The 18,963-nt window shown below is 31.8% G+C and overlaps 1 long non-coding RNA gene across 1 annotated transcript in view; it reads left to right on the plus strand.

The window, feature by feature from the left end:
- Positions 1-1,371: 1,371 nt before the first annotated feature.
- Positions 1,372-18,963, plus strand: part of LOC144316777 (uncharacterized) — a 33,366-nt gene continuing 15,774 nt past the window's right edge. The window contains exon 1 of the long non-coding RNA XR_013382628.1: positions 1,372-1,574. This is a non-coding gene — a long non-coding RNA (uncharacterized LOC144316777). The remainder of the gene's footprint in view (positions 1,575-18,963) is intronic.

Here is an 18,963-nt window from a genome sequence, read left to right on the forward strand (position 1 = left end):
ATATCATGTTCTATAGTGTATTCAGCAGTTTGTATTCCCATCAGAAGAATAAGAGGGTTCCCCTTTCTCCCCATCCTCACCAACATCTGTTATTTTCTGTATTTAGTCATTCTGACCAGTGTGAAGTGGTATCTCATTGTGGTTTTGATTTGCATTTCCCTGGTAATGAGTGATGTTGAGCATTTTTTCATATATCTGTTAGCCATTTGTATGTCTTCTTTGGAGAAATGTCTACTCATATCTTCTGCCCATTTCTTGACTGGCTTTTTTGTTTGGGGGTATTGAGTGGAAGATTCATTTTAAAAATTGTACTAGAATTACCCTATATTCATAGTGTAAGCTATTCCTATTTTTAAAAAAGGAACAAAACTGATTTTCCCTAATCTGTGTTCTCCCTCCCTCCCTCCCTCCCTCCCTCCCTCCTTTCTTCTCTCTCTCTCTCTCTTTCTTTTTTTGTGATTTTTGCTTTTTCTAGCATAATAAAAAATAAATGTGGATTTATTAAATAAACAGAAAAGGGTACTGGTGTTCACTAACAGTAAAATTTTGAGAAGGAGACATCTTCTCAGAATCAGCTCTTCTAGGGCACCTCGGTGGTTCAGCTGGTTAAGTATCTGCCTTCAGTTCAGGTCATGATCCCAGGGGCCTGAGATCAAGTCCCACATCAGGCTCCTAGCTCAGCAGGGAGCCTGATTCCCTTTTCCCTGCTTGTGTGCTGTCAAATAAATAAATATATTTTTTAAATCAGCTATTCTCTATGTTTTAAATGAGGAAATAATATCTGTCCCTTTAATTATTGCAAAGATTGAGAAAATGCTCTATTTCTTTTGCCACAAAGAATCTTCGCAATAAGTTTAGTACTTATGAATAGCCTTTTCTTGTTTCTACTTCGGGAATAATCTTTGCTTTCTCCTTGTAGTATTTCTGCATGCCAAACTAAAATTAGCCACTTTTCACAAAGGTTCTTAAGAATATTGAAATTTGGATACTGTGGAAAACCAGGAAATGCCCTAAGAATCTGATTTTATTGTAAGAAATTGATTTTCAAACACTGCTTCCCTAGAGGACTGTAGATTAAAAAAAAAAGAAAAGAAAGAAAGAAAGAAAGAAAGAAAGAAAGAAAGAAAGAAAGAAAGAAAGAAGGAAATTCTTGGAAAACCTCTATGCTTATTTGTAAATGCACACACTTCACAGTTTTTTTTAAATCATTGTGACATATAAGCATACTAACATATGAAATACTCCTTTTGGCTATCTTTCATTGGTGGACACTGTGTCCAGTGATGCAAGAATTGTCATTATTACTTCCTCCTATACACCCTTTCAGGGAAGGAGTGATGTAATTACCTCCTATACACCCCTTCAGGGAAGGAGTGATGCCCACTCTGGGATTATAGAAATGGCCAGAAACATGATATCTGACATTGGATAGATAAGATACACAGAGGTTTATGAGTCACATACACTCACAGCTCAGGAAAGGAGGACACTGCACTCCAGGCAGGACCACACAAGGGTGGCAATCTGGAACATAATGAAGAACCAGGGGCTGTGGGAAGCAGACTCACAAGAGGGTAAGGTGTCTCCTGATTCCCAAAGGAGGATGTGTTGGACTTGTTTAAACTATTCTGTGGGTCGGCATGGAACTGAAGCTTGCTACTTAATTATAAGCAGAGATTTTAGCTGGTCTATTTGATGATGAAGTGGTTATTGTTGTTTGGTCTAGGGGATATTACACACAGGAGCAGAGAGAAGACATTAAGCTTTTGGTTAGGTCATTTGAGGCTTTCCTAATTTCACCAGTCAAGACTGTACATAATATTGGACCTTAATTTCAGACATTACACCTAATTTGAGAGAAAGAAAGTCTAGGGATTAATATGGTAAATCTCCATTAAGCCAAAAGTCTAAAACAGAGTTGTGTAATTCAAATAATCAGAACAGGCTCCTCTAATGCACATAAAAATGAAGGGGAGTTATTTCCTAAGATTTAAAACAGAAATCTATATTCCTGATGGTATTTGCTAGATTCAAGACACTTCAATTAATTTTGAGTGTTTTTTAATTTTTAAAATATTGGAAATTCATTATCCTTTTGTTAAAGGATTTTACACTCGACAAAGTTATACTTTTCTAAGTCATTCTCATATACCCTAAACAAGTAGTCTTTCTAGTTTAAAAAGAATATTGTAACAAATTTGTCATTTTGTCCACTTGTTCTTTCTATTGCCAGAAAATTAACAATGACTTTTAGTAAGTTTCTATCAATAAAATTAGCTTTTTTAAAATATTTTTTTAAACAAAAAGGTTCATTTTCTGTCGTCTCAAAAATAATTTAGATATACTGTTAGTGATTTGGGGTTAGTTTCAACCTCTTTGTACTTTCTCTTTCCAAGCACATATGCTAATAAGTTCCTAGCAATATTGTAAAGATAAACTGAAAGCACTTTGCATAAATGAAATGGTATATAAATGCAAATTAATAGCACTAATGTATGTTATAATTATATATAGAATCTTCCAATATGAAGCACTGTCTTAGTTAGGATACATTCCCTGGGGTAAGATAAGGATGAAAGAGTTCACAAAAGGACACGTAAGATGATTAAAGTAGAATGAAACTTACACATATACAAAAGGAAAAGTGGGGAAGTTAAGATTATTTAGCCTGGAAATGTGAAGAGATAGAGTGAATATAATTGAGTTAAGATTTTGAAGTGTATAGTAAAATTGATAAGATCCTTTTTTATATTCTATTCCATAATATAAGAAGGAGAGATCATTCAAAAACTAATGGAAGGTTAATTTAAAAGGAAGTAAAGGAAATGCTTAATCTTCAAGTAGTGTAAAGCCAAACCACGTAATTCAATACTTTAGGAGATTATGGATTAAAACACAGAGGCTACACTTTAAAAATAGAAAAAAATGGACATATTTTAGCCAAAGCAATTTTCTATATTAAATGGAGAAAAATCAAAATGTATGTCCAATGTAATTAAATGATGACCATCAGTATTAGTAATATGGTTATTCCAACCCACAATTTAGGAATGAAATTAGCAATGGACAAAACAGAATGCTGAATTTTTATCACTCTTGAATCATTTGTAATTTTATTTTCAAGGAAGAAATCATTGAACTTGTCAATGTCTCTACACCTCATCATGGCCACACTTCATCTTCATTGCACCTTCTTTTTTTCCCCCTGGTAATGACCTAGATTCCTTTTATTAATTTACAGTATTATCAATGCACATGATATAAGTAACAGATAAATTATTGGAATCACTGCCACAGAATCAAATGTTATATATTAAAGTTTGCATTTTGTAAAGATTTTATATTATATTGAAAGTTATAGAAATGAATCCAGTAAGCAGATATACTGATTTTATCATTTTCAATATTTTATACTGTTTTAATTATACGCACCAATACTTTATATACATTTCAACATGGATATTTGGAAAAGGAGGAAATATTTTAAGCTTCCATGCACTTTTATGGAAGGCAAATTTGTAAGAAATTGTTTTTTTTTAAATGTTAGAGCCTATTATTAAAAAATGAGGAAATCAAAGTAAATATATGAAGTTGAATGTAAAAAGATATTTTTAGGTACAAGTAAGGATATATATTTATTTTCTTCGATATAAGAAGTTTAAAATAGATAAACTTAATTTAACATACAAAATCTGATAAATGTGATATTAACAACTGTTTACTGTTAATGTCATTTTTATTACGAAATATAGCTTCTAAAATGTTTTGAATATAAAAGGCAGTTATATTTTTATGGGAAGAAAGACTATAATTTTACTAGAACAAACATTTGCTTTGGAAAAAAACCAATAAACAGTCACATTGACTCGTCTTTCCTACCGGAGACTGACAGCACAAGGATTTTTATTTGGTTTCCAGCTTCTTTTCTGGGAAGTCTCCTGATGTTGGAGAATTATAGGATCCAGGAACAATCCAATAGACCCTGCTTTAGTTGAAAGTTGATTTTATTTTAAAGGCTCAATATTTAGTGACTAAGGATTTTGCCTAAATGGGAATTTGAATAAATTTTCTATTGGGCAGATATTTTAGGATTTCCACACACAGTGTATGGTAGTATATGATAGCTGTGACTTATCATATATTCCAATAAGTAAAGCCAAAAGAATGAGAAACTTTGAGAATAAACTGGATGCGAATATTGAGCCCTACTTATGAAAAATGTGGGAGGAAGTTAGAAGATAAGTGAATTGGTATATATTAAGAAAGGAAGAGTATGGGCAGCCCTGATGGCCCAGCGGTTGGTGCCTGCCTTCAGCCCAGGGTATGATTCTGGAGACCTGTTATCGAGTCCAACGTCAGGCTCCCTACATGGAGCCTACTTCTCCCTCTGCCTGTGTCTCTGCCTCTCTCTCTCTCTCTGTATGTGTCTGTCATGAATAAATAAATAAAATCTTTTAAAAAAAAGGAAGAGTAAAAGTTGTTTTGCTTTTTTTGTTAAGTTTTTGCATGCTTGTTAAGTGCATGTTTTAATTATTTTTACATACTGGAGGTATTTTTTTTTTTCAAGTTAGGAAAAAGATCATTCTCATGAGGAAAATTTGTAAAAGTATGGCTATATAACCCATTTTCAAAGATTAAACCATTTTTATAGTAGATCAAGGAAGCCCTAAGCTGTGAATATGTGCTTCAACTATATTGCTAAATGTTAATATAATGAGGTTATAAAAGAAATTTAAATTTCCCAGAGCACTTCTTTACATACTGAAACTTAATTGCTCCCCCATAATATGATTAATGCCATCATATTATGATTTATATGCCAACTTATGGTTGCTTTTGTCTTATAATGATCTGAATGTTATTCAAATACATTGATGATACCCTTAGAATTTATACTAAGAAAGAAATTATATTAATTCAAGTAACTTTAATTCTAATTATTTCCTTTCTGTTAGGAATATTTTGATCAGGTCTATAAAAAATGAAAATGATAAATGATTTAATTGATAATGCTTTAAAAGTAGGGCATGATGAATACATATCCCTTTGATACAATGAATCTTTATATATTTTTTGAATAGCCACGACTTTTTAATAAGATATTCTTATTATATTTTTAAAATAACATATAAAGTGTTTATGATATAAATCACCTCAATCTTCAACCTTTGAAAGAGCATTTACACAGTGGTTATACCAATTTACATCCCCACCAAGAGTGCATGAAGTTTCCTTTTTCTCTAGATCTTTGCCAACATTTGTTGTTCCTTCTTTTTGATTCTAGTCATTTTGACAAAGGTAAAATGATAACTCATTGTGGCTTTGATTTGCATTTCTCTGATTAGTGATGCTGAGCATCTTTTCATGTATCTGTTGGCCTTCTGTATGTCTTCTTTGGAAAAATGTCAATTCAGGTCTTCTGCCCATTTTTAATTAGATAATTTGCCTTTTGTTTTGTTGTGATTTGGTGTTGAGTTGAATAAGTTCTTTTATATTTTGGATATTAATGCTTTATTGGACACATCATTTGTAAATATCTTCTCTCATTTAATAGGTTGGCACTTTGTTTTGTTGATGGTTTCATTCATGGAAAACAGTATGGAGGTTCCTCAAAAATAAAAATAGAAATACTATAGGATTCAATAATTCTGATGCTCAGTATTTACCCAAAGAAAATAAAAACAAAAATTCAAAAGATATATGCACTCCTATGTTAATAGCAGCATTATATATATTAGCCAAGATATGGAAGCAACCTAAGTGTCCATTGATAGATGAATAGATAAGGAAGATGTGAGAAATATATATAGAATAATATAGTAATAATAATATGGAATATTACATACCCATAAAAACACAAAAGGATGCGATCATGCCACGTACAATAACATGGATGGACCTAGAGAGTATTATGCTAAGTGAAATAAGTCAGACAAGGAAAGACAAATAGCATATAATTTCATTTATATGTGGAATCTAACAACAAATGAATAAACTACAAAAAGCAGAATCAGACCTATAAATACAGAGAACAAACTGATGGTTGCCAGAGGGGAGGGTGATAGGGGGATGGGCAAAGGTGAGTGGGTGATACAGGTTTCCAGTTATGGAATGAATAAGTCATGGGAATAAAAGACACAAAATAGGGAATATAGCCAATGCTATTGTAATAGGGTTGCATGATGACAGATAATATATTTGTGGTGAGCATAGTATACTGTACAGAGTTATTGAATTACTTTTTTGTATACCTGAAACTAATGTAACATTGTGGATCAACTATTCTCTCTGTCTCTCTTTCTATATATGATTTTTTTTAAAAAGAGAACATTTGTAGATCAGAAAACTGAGGCTTAGAGAATAATAATAATTATACACTTTTCCAAAAAAGCACAAATTATCTCACCATTTTTATATCTTACATACCCGTTTGAAGTAGGAAGTAATGATAATATAAATGTCAAACATCGAAAGAGGCTATTGGTAGAGATTATTATGACACACGAAAACTACAGAGATAAGTTAAAATGATACATCAAAACCAACTGTTATCTGTAATGAGAGATTCATTAGTGATTATAAGTCTAATTAGACAGCAACTGAGTAGCTAGATATCGTACAATACAACATATTGATTTATTTTTATTTTTTTATATTTTAAGGTTTTCTTGGTAATGTACATTTTCTTGTAACATAAAGAAGTAAATACTAATGTCAAAAAATTGCATTACACAGAATTAAAAAGGTAAGGGAGACTTTATTCAAGACTGTTGTAATAAGGGACAGGGTTTGAGCTCAATTCCCCAAAACAAGAAGCAGTAAGGATAAGCTAGTAGAAAAGTTCTAGAGGATATATTCAGGAGGAGATTTATAGGTATAAGATTAGGTAGGTTATCTATTTGCCAATCGATACTTGTCAAAGCAAGGTTCTATCTTCTCCCAGAGACTGGGAGGTAAAGAAGCTTTCTTCCTTTATGATTATATTTCAAATGGATGGCTCCCAGGTCCTTGAGAAAGACATGTGTGGACTGTAAAACTACAAAGAGGCTTAGAGAGAAATACATCTCAAAGGGGCAGAGAAAGAATTTACAATTGCAATTTTTCTAAAGTAAATGTTCTAGGAAAAGGGAAGTTGAAAATTATAGAAAGAAAAAAGCTCTCTAAAGATTACTCAAGCTGAGGAAAATGTAAAGGCCATCTTGGTCACTACTAAATCACTCTATTAGTTTTCCATATTTCACTAAATAAAGGAGAAGATTTGATATATATATATATATATATATTCTTAGATAGGATAACATATATGTTTATGTGTGTGTGGTGTGTGTGTGTGTGTATGATCTCCCAAATATAGGAGAATATATATAGGATTATAGAAAAATAGCTGTTGTAATTATAGTATCACAATGGCACATACAATAGTGGCAGGCTTGGAAAGTTTGAATCCACATTCCCTAGGTTCCCTGGGCCAGAAGTCATCTTGGAGAATCTTGGAGAATTAGCATATCCAATTCTCACATTTAAACAGAACTTAAGTTTATGCAGAGAAAAAAGACACATTCTCCTGCAGAATCAAAATTATGATATGAAGAATCCACTGTTATGCCTTTAACATATATAAAATATTATTTATATCATTTTGTATTTACTATCTTGCTATTTTTGGTAGTGATGTTGTTGCTCACATTAAAGGTTCACTCATGTTATTGGTCTTCTTAAATTAATTTTACTTCAGGCATTATATTTCTCAGCCAAGTTCTCTACCGATTGTATAAAACAAGCTAAACATCAAAGTTGTGAGAGACTAGTATATTTCTAATTTATGTTAATTTATCTATTTATTGATCTCTTATGTTAATGGTGTAATATTTTAAACTTATAATAAACTTTACCAAAATGATTCACTAGCATATTATTTAGTTTTCAAAAATTACTCATCTCCCTTTTAGAACTACAGTGTATCCCAAAGTTTTGTACAGTGACCATCTGCATTAGAATCACCGGAGATATTTGCAAAACTCCATTTCTTTTAGGATTTCTGCAGACCTACTATATCAGAATCTCTTAGATATACCTCAGGGATTTGTAGAACTCCCTGGACTGATATTTGAGGAATCATGAAAAGAAATGGAGAGAGGTAGATGAAAGAAAAAGAAAAAGGGAAAGAAAGGAAATACATAAAATATAGATATAAAGTAAAAAAGTGAACAAGAAAAAATATGTGGGATGGGAAATTTGCATTGTAATTAAAGTACTACAAGAGTACATGTACATAATGAAAATAGAGTGTGTATATATGATTATATGTATATATACAAACTGGAGTGCCATATTATAGCATTAAAAATAGTTTTTATTTTTTATTTATTTTTTTAGACAAATTATTATTTTTTTAATTTTTTTATGTATTTATTTATGATAGTCACAGAGAGAGAGAGAGAGAGAGAGAGAGAGGCAGAGACACAGGCCGAGGGAGAAGCAGGCTCCATGCACCGGGAGCCCGATGTGGGATTCGATCCCGGGTCTCCAGGATCGCGCCCTGGGCCAAAGGCAGGCGCTAAACCGCTGCGCCACCCAGGGATCCCTAAAAATAGTTTTTAAAGATATATAGATTGATTGGTTTTAAGAGAGAGAGAAAGCCTGTGTGAATGGAGGGAGAGGTAGAAGGAAAGGGAGAAAGGGCCTAAAGCAAACTCCCTGCTGAGTGTAGAGCCGGAATGCAGAGCTCAGTCTCACAACCCTGAAATCATAACCTCAACCAAAATCAATAATTGGATGCTCAACTGATTGAGCCATTCAGGCACCCCAGCATTACAAATATTTTTATTATGTTTTTAAAATTTGAATTTATTTTAGAATTCAGTTCAGCAAATGTATCTTCCATGTCTATTACAACTTAGCAATATGCTATATCCCAATAATACAAAGAATAAGAGAAATAGTTCTAATTCTTTTCATCAAAAGATAAATATGGTTCATAAAATATAAGGCTATGATATTTATATGCAAATATTACTGATAAAATAGTAAGGCTAGGATATGTATGTCCCCAGGGATCATTTTAACAAAATGTATAGACTTATACTCTATTTGGTACTGATGTAATACAATAAGATGAAAGTAATTAGAAGGTGGTGATAAAAATTCTATGAATTCTTTCCATTTACAATTGTTTTGGTTAGTATTCCTTACATTACGTGAGATACTTTTACATGAAAAATCATGAGCATTTTGATATACTTACTACTTACTTAGGTGTACTCATCAGAATATAAAAGTTATAATTTCATGGATATTTTTGCTTAGGAGGAGACTCCTGTAGGAATGTTTTAAAATTCCCGCTTGTTCTTATCACCTGAATTATAGAACTGGTGGTTAGGTATGTCTATGAGAGCTTCAAAACTGTTTCAACTTAATCTTCCCACATAACTATTCAGATGCTGGGCTTACAGAAATGAGGGAAGCTCAATTACATTCTTGTCTCTGAATTTCTATGCATACAGTTGTAATCTATAGGATCACATGTAGAAATAAGATATTAGTGATACATAGATATGGCAAAAACCATGATGAGCAATAATTTGATAAACACTGCATTCAACATCTGGTAGAGTCCACCATAAGTAATGTGGTCAGAGTATTTTCAATAATAAAATCTAGGAAACACTGTAGTATTTTTAAGTCTTATATATTATTTAACTAATTTATTTAACAAGAGATTCAAATCATCAAGAATTAATATTATCCAATATCACTGAACGACAATTAAAAATGTAGACAAGTTCAAAAAATGGAAATATACAAAGTAATTGTTCTTCACATAGAATTTTCTAATTGAGAACAAATAGACTGAAGGTGGAGGTATTATTTAAAAGCAAATGGGATTTTAAAATATCAAAAATATTTTTATCACTAAAGCCCTGAAAGAGCAAAAGTAGAATTTTAAAAATAATGTCTTAAGCAATTAAAAATTATTAATGAATGGGGGATCCCTGGGTGGCCCAGTGGTTTGGTGCCTGCCTTCAGCCCAGGGCGTGGTCCTGGAGTCTCCGGATCGAGTTCCACGTCTGGCTCCCTGCATGGAGCCTGCTTCTCTCTCTGCCTATGTCTCTGCCTCTCTCTCTCTCTCTCTCTCTCTGTGTCTCGTGAATAAATGAATAAAATCTTTAAAAAAATATTAATGAAATAATTTGCTAATCTTAGTGAAAACCAGGCACAGAAATTCTGACAGGTAAAAGCAACTCTGATAGAGGTGAATTGTCGATGAATGTGAAATGAGGAAGCAAAAACAAAACAAAACAAACTTTAAGAGTTTTTATACAGTATTTTGCTGTGTATTTTAGGATCTTACACAGGGATTTGGGATGAAATGCAGGGAAAACTAAGCCTCTTCGAAAGGTTAGAGACAGACATTCCATGCTCAGGGGTTGGAAGAATAAATATTGTTAAATGTCTATCTACAGATTTAATGCAATCCCTATCAAAATACCAACAGCATTTTTCACAGAACAAACAATCTTAAAATGTGTCTGAAACCAAAAAACAGATGCTGAATAGCCAAAAACAGTCTAGAAACAAACAAACAAACAAACAACAATAACTGGAGGAATCATAATCCCAGGCTTCAAGTTCTATTACAAAGCTGTAGTAATCAAAACAGTATGGCACTGACGCTGCTATCAAAATAGACACATAGATCAAGAGAACACCCAAAAATAAATGCACAATTATATGGTCAATTAATCTTCCACAAAGGAGGAAAGAAGACAATCTCTTCAACACATGGTGCTGGGAAAACGGGCCCACTACATGAAAAAGAATGAAACTGGATTAAAAACATAAATGTGAGACCTGGAACCATGAAAGTCTTAGGAAAGAGCACAGGCAGTAATGTCTCTGACCTCAACGATAGCAGCATTTTTCTAGATGTGTTTCCTCCAGCAAGGGAAATAAAAGCAAAAAATAAAGTATTGGGATGACATAAAAATAAAAAGCTTCTGCCAGCAAAGAAAGCAGTCAACAAAACTAAAAGGCAACCTGAATGGGAGAAATTATTTGCAAATGGCATATCTGATAAAAGGTTAGTGTACAAAATATATAAATAATTTATACAACTCAACACCAAAAAACCTCACAAATAACCCAATTAAAAGATAAACAAAAGACATGAACAGACATTTCTCCAAATAAGACATATACAGCCAACAGACACATGAAAAGATGTAGGCAAATGTATATCAAAACCACAATGAGATATTAACTTATGCCTGTCAGAATGGCTAAAATCAAAAGAACAAGAACAAACAAGTGTTGGTGAGGATGTAGAGAAAAAGGAACCCTTGTACACTGTTGGTGGGAATGAAAACTGGTGCAGTCACTGTAGAAAACAGCATAGAGGTCCTCAAAAAGTTGTAAGTAGAACTACCCAACTCCAGTAATTGCACTACTAGGTATTTATCAAAAAATACCAGAACACTAATTCAAAGGGGTACCTGCAGCCATATGTTTATTGCAGGATTATTTATAATAGTCAAATTATGGAAGCAGCTCAAGTGTCCATTAGTAGATGAATAGATAATGAGGTGGCATAAATAGAGGAATATCTTTCAGTCATAAAATAGAATGAAATCTACATTTGCAATGACACGGATGGAGCTAGAAAGCATAATGCTGAGCAAAATAAGTCAGTCAGAGAAAGACCAAATACCATATGATTTCACTCATATGTGGAATTTAAGAAACAAAACAAAGAAGGAAAAGAAAAGAAAAGAAGAAAAGGAGAAAAAAGAAAAGAAAGAAAAGAAAAGAAAAAGAAAAAAAGAAGAAAAAAGAAAAGAGACAAAATAAGAAACAGATTCAACTATAGAGAACAAACTGATAATAGAGGGGGGGTGGGTGAAATAGGTGATGGGGATTAAGGAGTACACTTATCATGATGAATACTGAGTAATGTACAGGACTGCTGAATCACTATATTGTACACCTGAAACTAAAATAACACTGTATGCTAACTATACTGAAATTAAAACTTAAAAATGTAAAAAAAATCCCTCACCTAAAAAAGGTTTATGGACAGGCTTAAATAATTAGTGGACTAAATTAAATTAAGTTAAATCAATATAAAAAAGTATTATAGTATTAATGCCATGGAACTTATTTATAAGAAACCTACAAAGAAAAAGTGTTGCAACATGTAATTTTTCCTTGCTTATAAATATTTTACTTTTGTGAAAGAGGGTCTTAAAAACAAATATTTTAAAGTAATTTTGCAAAACTGAACAAGTAATCATTTTACTTGTACCAGTAATTAAAACTTAATTGTGCTGTTTATGTCTATAAAAGTAATTCTGTGAATGCAATATAAAAATTGTAAGTAATTATTTTATTTTACACCAATAATTCTTCAAGTGCTGAAGCATGAGATATGAATGCTTTTCTATTAGTTTGCATAACTATAAAATGATAGTGGGTTATAAAACTTACCAGCAAATTTAAGTGTACCTTTTTAAAAATACACTATTGCATTTAGCTGTGTGCTCACTTATAGCTGTTTACTTTCACATTATAGCTGTATATGCAATTTAACAGCTCTAAAATTATTGATAATTTTTAAAATTAGGAGTAAAGAAACTTACATTTTATTACATTTAATTATTGATTGAATTCATGTGGACAATAGCAATTAGCTTTTGAAATATAGTCTTCCAACCCATAGTCTCCTATTTGTAGAATATGATCCAATTACAAGCAACTAGGACATTTTCTATATATAGATTATGCTTTGAGATGCATATACACATATAGTTCTTAAGTACAACACATAGTTTGTAATATTTTTTTATTTCACAACCAGTATATTTTCAATATTATTAGCTAGAAGTCAATGAATGATGCATTTAAGTGCAAAAAGCCTAAAGAAAAACTCTTTATCATTGTCATTATTAAAAGAGAAATAAAAAGTTTAAATGTGTATATAAGTATTATATTTATATTTGCATACAAACTCAAATCCAGTACTTGTATGCATATTTGGATTATCAGGATTAATCTAGTAATGTCTTCATTTTTTATTTTTATTTTTATTTTTTTTTCTAGTAATGTTTTTAATAACATGTTTTAAATCAATGCACTTGGGATGCCTGGGTGGCTCAGTGGTTGAGGGTCTGCCTTCGGCTCAGGGCATGATCTTGGGGTCCTGGGGTCAAGTCCCATATCAGGCTTCCTGCGAGATCCTGTTTCTCCTTCTGCCTATATCTCTGCCTTCTCTCTCTCTCATGAATAAATAAATAAAATCTTAAAAAAGTAATAAATAAATAAATATATGCTGTTTATGCTTGCCTTCCAATCACTGTATGTGAAGACCAAATGCAAGTTTTCATGAACAAGTTTCCCTTGCATTTCTTAAGAGATCATACAACAATTAAAAGAAAAAAAACCTCAAAACCTCAAAAGTGAAATAGATATATAACTTCTATATTTTAGAAAATAAGTGTGCACTGTTCAAAGATATTATCATCTATGCTATAAGACAATCATTATATTATAATTAAATATATTTATTATTAATAGTAAGATAAATATTATTTTTTTAAGAAAAGAGAGATCATGCACCTTATTACATAGTTTGTGGCAAAGATATGCTTTGAAAGAAGAAACCAAATCCACAAGTTAGGCCGCATTATTTTCACTAGACAGTGTTTTATAAAGGAAAGCCAGAGTTAAAATAAAATTTTAAAAATAAAATACCAAACATTGACATAGAAGCTCACCTACTTGAACTTTCATTCATTAACAGTAGGAATGCAAAATGGTATGGTCTCTCTAGAAAAAAGCTTGGCAATTTCCTATAAAGTTAAACTGATGTCGACTGTATTATTAAAAATAAAATTTTGTTCATATAAAACCCTGTATGAAAATGTTTATCGTAGCTTTATTTATAATTGCTGAAAATTAAAAAAAAATGTCTAACTGGTGATTGGGTAACAAACTGTGATACATCCAGATAGTGGACTACACAAGCATAAGTCACAATTAAATTTCCTTTTCTTTTTTACAAGGAATGAGAAGTTATCCCAAATAAAAACATGTAGTTATTAGTACTTCAAAGAGCAAGCTCTAATAATCTTCTCAATATGGATAAAAAATAACCTATTAAAATTTTATTGATATAATACACATGTGATATCTACTACATGTGATATTTAAATACCCATATAGACTCACATGGATTGTTATCTTGGTGCAACAATCTGTCAACTAACCTGAAATCTTAATTTTTATAGCAAAATAACTGCTTATTGAGCCTTTTGATTGTATTTTGTATCTACTATAATTTTATCATTTTTAATTTCTTTTGCCAAAAATATTTTATATCAAAAGAACAGGAAAAATTACTTTTGTTAAAGTCACTGAAGTGATAGAAAATGTATATCTACCAATTACTTATCATTTGTCTGTAAAAGTAACTCTCCAAATAGCATTTATATCATTGTAAGCTGATACAAAACCTTCCCTTCTTTAAAAATTTATTCCTTTTACTTTGAAAATATTAGCACAAACTTTTTTTTTTTTTAAGGATTTGATTTATATATTTTGACAGCGTGAGAAAGGGCAAGAAGAGGGCAGGGAGAGGGCCAAGTAGAGGGAGAGGGAGAAGCAGGCTCCCTGTGGAGTCAGATGCCAGGCTCAATCCCAGGACCCTGGGATCATAATCTAAACCGAAGGCAGATGTTTAAAATATAAAATATAACACATTAATTACGCTAAAATCAATGTTTCATTAGTCACAATCATCCCTTCTAAAGGACAACCACAAGCAATGTCCAGTTATTCTGTGACATTCAGTCTTTTATTTATTTATTTATTTAAATATTTTATGTATTTATTCATGAGAGACACACACACACAGAGGCAGGCAGAGGGAAAAGCAGGCTCTCTGCAGGGAGTCTGATGTGTGACTTAATCCCAGATCTCTGGGATCATGACTTGAGCCAAAGGCAGATGCTCAACCACTGAGCCACCCAGGTGCCCCAAGTCCAGTCTTTTATATCTGGTGTTTGGTAATCCTTGATATCAGATACAATTGTGGGTCTTCATATTTGTAACACAGAAACTAAAATTCCATTTTCCTGCCCATAAGATACTAGTTACATAATGGGAAATGAGAATAACTTAAAAAACTCTGAGTTAGTAAATTGGAAAATGAAGATTGCACAGCATTCACTACTTCAGACAAGTAATAAATTTTGCTTTTACAGAAATAGAGAGAACTGATGCCCACTTGGTGGTTTTCGTTTAGTAAGTATGAATGGCACATAATTCACACTTAAAGATAAGTGGATTTGTCATAAAACTCATGTCCAATCAATACATATTTGAAGAATGAATAAGTGAATGAGTAAGTAGGAAGGCATTTTTGGTTGGCTTGTTTTTGGTTGGACAGGAGAAGAAAAGTTTAGATTTCAATTGTATACTGCATAAAATTGGGTTTTAAAATAAAAAGCAGGCTTGTGGCAATTTAATATTTACTATTAAGTGACAATTTACAGCACATTTAGCAATTGGTAAATTAGTTTTAGACTTTTCATCTGAGATGATTTCTCTGATAATGTAAATGAAATCTTTTATGAAATAGTTTGGGACACAAAAAGCTGAAATCAAATACATTGAACAATCATTTGTGTTATATTTAAAAAGCATACATATATTCTTCATAACTGTTAGTACTATGACTCCTTTGATTCAAATAGTTACAAACTATTGTAAATATTTTTACACTCAGAGCAATAAACGTTTTTTTCTTTGGTGGAGAAAGTCAATAATCCACTAGTCATAAGTATGAATTCCACCTACCATATTTCTCTCATATAATTGCTGTGTAGTATGAACTCTAGCTTACTGTATACACTCTTAATATATATCTTTTGATAGTCTCCCCATAATGTTCTTAATATCTTTGAACATCCTTATATATTTTCATCTTTGGGTCTCTCACTCCACTCTCCCAAACTTATCAAGTAGAAAAGGAAATGAAGATATACAGACATTGTTTGCACTTTCACAAGTTGACGAATATTGCCTATTAAATAATCTATGGTTTCTTAACAGTGGAAAATTAAGTGATACATTAGATATGAAGAGCAAAGTTTCTAATTTGGTTAATTTTCTGGATAGCATTCATATCCCTAATCTTCTTTGCTGGTCATTACAGGTAGGTATTGTTTTTATTTTACTCAGCTACTTTTCTCTCCCCTTTCTATAGTTGATATCAGGAAAAATACCCATATTTCACATATATGTTGTGGTTATAGATATGTTTGTATATTAATGTGTGTCTATGTGTGTGTGTGTATTCACAAGAAAGGGAGAGACAGAGAGACCTTCCAATTTCAGCATAATTTTATATTCCTTTAGTGTGTGTTTTCTAAAACTTCACCTTTGCAAATATTTGCTAAAATTGCTTAACATTTCACCATAAGCAAATAATAAACAAAAATGCCAAATGATCATTGAAATATTATTTATTCTAGAGTAAACAACTAATATTTATCAATTATATTGGCTTTTTTTTTTGCTGTGGGTAATCTGATTCCACAGCTTCTCTAAATGCAGTTAAAGTATGATGGATTATATATTGTTTTAAAGAAAAACGTATTTGTAAGTTCTTGAGTGCTTTAAATATAATCAGCAGACAGTCTTGTCATGTGTTATTTATAATGAATAAATCCCATAGCAGTCAGGATGAACATATCTTGTAAATATAATTTCTCAAAGCAAGAATCACTCTAATGGCATTCTTTTAAAAAATTTCAAGTTATAAAAGTGGCTCAAATTTAAGCAGGAGAACTGACAACAAAAATGAAATATTCTTCTTTAATCCACAAATTCAACCTCCAAAATGTTGATAAATATAAAAATAAGAAATGGGTTTAAAGTTCCCTTATTTAGAATTACTAGAAAACATGTTAATCTGTTATTATTTAGAATTTAATATCTTCGGAATTATTCAGGTTTTAAAAATAGCTTGGAAGATGAACAATTTGCACAAATGGCCAGAACGCAGACTGATATGATCAGCAGTATCTCTCACAAATATGGAAAATAAGATAAAATAAAATAAATGTGATATGAAATAGCTTACATGCAAATATTTACTCCACACATATTTCCTTCAATGCTTTGTAGGATAATATTATGAATCAACCAATTTACAGAACCACCATGTTTATATTTTAAACACCAGACCCTGAGGATATTGAGGATTGATATTCCAACTCCAGAGAATAGTTAAGTGCTTGGAGCTTTGTAAGCATTTGCTGAGGGTTAGAGTTCTTTATTGATGAATGTTCAGTGACAGAATGTCATTTTTAAACAAAAATTTCTCATTCCTTGTGTATAGTTGTGTTTCTCATTTTAAGGTTAAGACACCACTAGCATGTTATTAATATTTTGTTTTCCAGGACACACTTGTTGGTTTCTTTAGACAATGCTTCTCAAATATAGTTACAAGAACTATCATTATGTTGGTCCACTCTCTATATGGTTGTTTGTCAATATTTATTGCCAATATTGTCACCTAAAACAAAGTATCATATTTTAGATGTTGGGGATTTTCATAGAGGAAATCACCTCGAGTATCAATGGGATAGAAATAATAATGTTTATGATTGAGACACTCTACTATTTCACTTATCTGAGAGTCACTTATTTGGAAACCTCAAATATTCACAGGAGAGACAAAAAACAGGGTGTCTCTCCAGGCTTGTCAGGGCAGCCGGGAATCCTGGCAGTCAGTTAGAGCACATGGTGTAGGCCAGGCCTTGGCAGAGTCTTATCCCAAGACATTTGGATTTAAGAATGTAGGGATGGACCAAACACAAGTCAAGTACAGGTTGGCCAGCTGAATGTATTAGAATGAACACAGAGAAGGAGGAGCATTAAGGGTGATTCTTTATGAGCTGCTATTGCTGCTTTGTTCAATCTTAAAATAATTCTCTGAATTTAAGGAAAGACAAACAGTGTTTCTAATCCTTGAAAAGAGCAGACTTAAAGGGATCTTGTTGTATTAAAGTGGAGTTGAATTCTATTCCTGAAAGACAGTATGTTTAGTTGTGTAGGCATCCATTCCTATATTTTTATGCTATTAGCTTATGCCCAGAAATCAGCATAGATTTCAAAATGTAACATGTATCTTTATGTTCTTTGATAGTGTAAATATGAGAAAATGTTAAATCATCTAATACTTCACTGAAGAGACAATAATCTGTTTCAAACTAGAAGAAAAATTTAGGTGGGATGGATTTTTTTGTGGGATGGTATATAAAAATGCAATACATGAATTCATAAAGTATTTTTTAAGATTTTGTTTATTAATCAGAAAGAGAGAGAGAGAGAGAGAGAGAGGGAGCACAAGCAGGGGGAGTAACAAGCAGAGAGAGAAGTGGGCTCCTCGCTAAGCTAGGAGCCTAATGTGGGATTCAATCCCAGGACCCTTGGATCATGACCTGAGCCAAAGTCAGATGCCTAACCAACTGAGCCACCCAGTCACCCTGATAAAGTATTTTCAAGAATAATTTTTTTATATGAGATTTTCTTTAACACTGAATTAAGAATAGAACTCCCATCTTTAATTCTACTACTATAGAATATTCAAGGAGCATAAACACACATCTAAATTGATGAATATTCAAGTTTGAAATTATGGCTTTTTTCTGTGTCTCTGAATGAAACTCAGGAGGAAAAAAGTACAGAAGATAAATATCTTTCTTATCAAAAAGACTGACTAGAACTTCTTAGTGGCCTTAGAGATTTAGCCTAGATTTTGACAGTATCCTCATCATTGATAGAGGATTATATAAACAACCACAGATTAGTCAAAATAAAAGTTACATAGTTTTGATAATATGTGTTGAATTCTTAAATAATCTATAATTAATTTAATTAGATAATTTGTTTACTTATTTA

The sequence above is a fragment of the Canis aureus genome, chromosome 7, assembly GCF_053574225.1.
Source record: "Canis aureus isolate CA01 chromosome 7, VMU_Caureus_v.1.0, whole genome shotgun sequence".
NCBI classification, from domain to species: domain Eukaryota; kingdom Metazoa; phylum Chordata; class Mammalia; order Carnivora; family Canidae; genus Canis; species Canis aureus.